Below are 4,245 nucleotides of genomic sequence, written 5' to 3'. Positions count from 1 at the left end.
ATATATACATAGTTCTCCCCAGAGGTTTTTAGCCGGTTGCTCCGCCCGGCTGATTTGAATACTCCGCCCAGCTCTCGGCAGCTCTCATCCTCGGATGCACGGATCTCAGGCTGCTGTGTGTCATCCGTTCAGAGGATTGCTGCTGCCGATGAGAGGTGAGCACTTACCGCCTGTTACCAATCCTAGGTGCCCAGCACTTACCGCCTGTTACCAATCCTAGGGGCCCAGCACTTATGGCCTGTTACCAATCCTAGGTGCCCAGCACTTACCGACTGTTACCAATCCTAGGGGCCCAGCACTTATGGCCTGTTACCAATCCTAGGTGCCCAGCACTTACCGCTTGTTACCAATCCTGACTACAACCTAATATTACTAAGCAACACTATTATACCGTCTTTCATCTACCAACATAAGGTTTATAGAGACAATGTAGATACTTTCACCATCCATACCCAACACCTGTATTCTTTACCCATCCCTAAGTACGGAGTTATTTATATTGATAAATATTTACATTTACATCCTCTTTTACATATTGTATTACACTACAATTTCTAATGATAGATATTGGGACCCCATGATTATACATTACATACACCTACTATGTAATCACCCAACCTGGATACTGAAATCAATTAAAGCGTACCCAAACTCAGAATTTTCACTTTACATAAAAGGGTAGACAACCCTTTTATGTAGTGTAAAAAAATTGTTTGTTTTAAGTGCAACATTTAAAAAAAAAAAAAAAAGAAAAGAAAAGCGGTGCAGCGCCACCGCTTAATTGAATGAATGGGAGTGCAAAGCCTCCCGGGATACCTACGTCACGCATTACGGGAGGCTCTTGGGTGCTCGTTCTGTGCATGCCCAAGCATCTCAGGCATGCGCACAAGGAGCCCTTTCGTACAAAGACCTGATCAACAGCCCTGTGGAATTAAGCTTAGTGTATTTTTTTTGTTTTGGGGGACTTTTGAGTTTAGTTCCTCTAACTATTTAACGGTCTCTGTAAGTTTACCATTACTACTATTATTATTATTAATGTACTACACCACAAATTCTAATGTTAGATAAAGATATTATTATTATTTATTTTTTAATTAATTATTTCTGCCTTTTACGTATATATACCAATATGCTATATATATATATATATATATATATATATATATATACACTTATCTCCAGCTGTCCTTGGTGCTTTAACAGTCCATTTGCAACAGAAAGGCAGAAAATCAACTAGAGTCACCTTGTTTGTAGAGTCTTGTCTCTCTCTCTCTTTCTGTAGAGTCTTGTCTCTCTCTCTCTTTCTGTAGAGTCTTGTCTCTCTCTCTCTTTCTGTAGAGTCTTGTCTCTCTCTCTTTCTGTGGAACACTGTGGGGCTGCATGCTCTCAAGCCCTCTCCATTAGGGTCTCTTCCTCTTCTTCACACAGAGCACCTTTCTGTGTCTCCAGATCTGTGGCACTTACACTGGCCACATGCTTGTATCTCTAGCACATCACCTCCCTGACTGAGCTCCTGGCTCTGTATTATATCTCCACCCTCAGTGCTTCCTAATCAATATGAATCCTGTGCAAATCTAGCTGCTCCTCAATACCTTCCTGCTGGTTGCCTAAGAATGTGATAACGTTTGAAATAAATGTTAATTTTTTTGCGGTTTGTTGTTCTTCTCAAAATATAAGCCCTACCTGAAAATAAGCCCTAGGGCATTTCTTGGAGAAAAAAATAATATAAGACAGTGTCTTATTTTCGGGAAAACACGGTATATACACACACATACATACATACATACACACCAATTCGCAATTTTCTTTTCCAACCATTGGACTATTTACATCTTGTACATACCCCTGAGGAAGCCAATATGTGAAACGCGTAGGGTAACAAGACGTTATGCAGTTTATACTGCTAAGACGTCTTACGGTTAATTGTTTATATTAAGTAGTTGTACATTGTCAAGTTCTGTAGTCCTTAACCCAGGATGTTTTAATGGGTCATGGACAAATGTATATATTTATGTACAATGTAATTTTGTGTATCTGTTACAGAATACACATGAGTTTCAGCCTACAAACACCTTCTCCTTTTCACCTTTATACACTGCATTACACACTTTCAAGGGGTGGCTAAAAGAAGATTTACATATGACAGAAGCAGGGGGGAATTAATACACAAAATTAATAAGTGGCTGTATAACTATAGCTTATTAAAACAAAATAAAAAAATGGCACATTAGCAGAACCTGATTTCAAAATGCTACACATCAAAGCCTCTTTTCAACGCCTAGCAGCATTCTACAATATTTCTGCCAAAACATCAGCTTAACAAACCCAAAAGTACACGGAGGGGTAAAAACAGAAGTATTTATAAAAAAAAAACAAAAAACAAAAACACAACATACAGTACAATAAAAATAAGCGATGTAAATTTGCTGCTCTGCATCAGATAGAAAAAGAGGAGCAGGAAAACATGACAGCAACAATGATGTGCACATGATGGGGAAAGGGAGTAGAAGTTGGCATTAGCAAAGGTGAAAGGTAAAGATGCAAAAAGTAAATCTAAGGAATGCGGATACAGGTAGTTGCCAAACTGTTCTGGGAAATTATTGTCCATCTGTCCATGCGATGTGGGAGGGTCTCAGAAGAAGAATCTGCTAGGAGCATGGCGAACCGGGTGTAGAAAGGAGACAGTAAAAACCAGTTGATATTTACAATAGGAAAAAATATGGAACCTATTCTTAAGCTGCACTTTCCTCCATTTTCCCTACAGAAGGCTTGATAGCCCCTGCCCGGACTTGCTTCATCTGGCTGCAGGCTGCTTGGGAAGTTTAGAAGAACCCAGGCCACACTTGCTGTCATCACTTCTCTGTTTCACCTGTCATAAAAAAGAGAAATACTTTAGGCAATCATATTTACAATTTTGAAAGCGCCCACTGAGAAAAGCTCAGTTAAACCTTCTTTAGGGTTCCTGTACTCCTAGAGTGTATTTCTGTGATTTTTCTATACAGGCTTTTACACCAAAATGTTACTGCTTTACTTCATAACCATCATGTGTTTCAACTACTGGAAGCATGACTGATGAGCAGGCAGACCCTGCTTAGTCTGATGTGTACACAAGATCGAGGCATGCCATTATAAATCCATTGCAGGAACATCTGCAGACACAGGACAAGGCAAATCACAAGACATTTACTGATCACAAAACACACTGGCAAAAGGTTATAAACATAGAATAACTTAAACTAATCACATACACAAGTAGCTCTTAAAGAATTTAAAATGTTTCAAGAAGCAGCTTATTCAGCAAAGAAAAAAAAAACATTTAGGCATGCAAACTGAACTATGCAGGCAGGATATAAAACCTTAGGGCCAGGCTGGAGGTGTGGTTAAAAATTAGCACTAAGTTATTCTTAACATCTCCTTGCAGTGCGTCCAGAGAGGGACCTAGACTATGTACAAATCCTAATGAAAAGGGGCCAATTGATCACAGGAATTTACCTGTTGAGGGTAGTCTCTCAAGTTGGCTGAGGGCACCGCTGCTTGCAACTTTCCGGTGAGACTAGCTGAACCTGGCCTTAAAATGAAAGGTAATGGTTTCAGAGCAGGTAATGCACACAACCACAACTAATGCCTCCCCAAAGAGTATGGGCTATTGTGGAGACCACCCCATGCCTTATAGGGCTGTTACATTAGTCAGAAATGTATAAGGAAATATGCTATGCAAAGGTTTAAAGCATAAAAGGCTTATTAAGGAACATGGACATTGTGTGTGCATGTATGTGCTTGAGGAACACTGCTCTTACAAGTGCACAACAGCAGTAACAGACAAGTGACACACATCTCCTGTGAACACAGGACTATGGTGGGCAATGATGTTAGAAAACTCAGCCTATTTTGGCATCCCTTTATATCCATGTGTGAACAGGGGCTACAACACCAATATCATCGCACTGTATTCTGTTGTCCTTTAAATGTGCCACAAAGTTGGAAAATTCAAACCGACCATTTAAAGAAAATGTTACTTGTGTTACTCAGTGTTTTACATCTACTCAAACTATCAATAGATTTAGAAGTGGGAGGCAGGAAGTTATATGCAGATCTCTTACTGCAACTGTGAAGTATGGACCATCTCCTCCCACCACCCAATTCACCCTTGCAGTCTTCATAAAAGTGAGATAAAAGATATTGTAAAGCCAAGCCAACCTTTTACAAGAAAGGTAAAGATCTGCATGCCACTTAAGCTGCCTGTAT

General features: G+C 39.8%; 1 long non-coding RNA gene across 1 annotated transcript; it reads right to left on the bottom strand.

Annotated features, from left to right (window-relative positions):
* Positions 1-2,344: 2,344 nt before the first annotated feature.
* On the bottom strand, positions 2,345-4,239 carry LOC140321325 (uncharacterized). Its single transcript, XR_011918899.1, has 2 exons — positions 3,493-4,239; positions 2,345-2,869 (listed from the first exon to the last, which is right to left on the bottom strand). It is a non-coding gene; the product is annotated as an uncharacterized lncRNA (long non-coding RNA).
* Between the last annotated feature and the right edge of the window lie 6 nt (positions 4,240-4,245).

This window comes from Pyxicephalus adspersus, unplaced genomic scaffold, assembly GCF_032062135.1.
Source record: "Pyxicephalus adspersus unplaced genomic scaffold, UCB_Pads_2.0 Sca2300, whole genome shotgun sequence".
NCBI classification, from domain to species: domain Eukaryota; kingdom Metazoa; phylum Chordata; class Amphibia; order Anura; family Pyxicephalidae; genus Pyxicephalus; species Pyxicephalus adspersus.
This window is presented reverse-complemented; position numbering and strand designations above follow the sequence as displayed.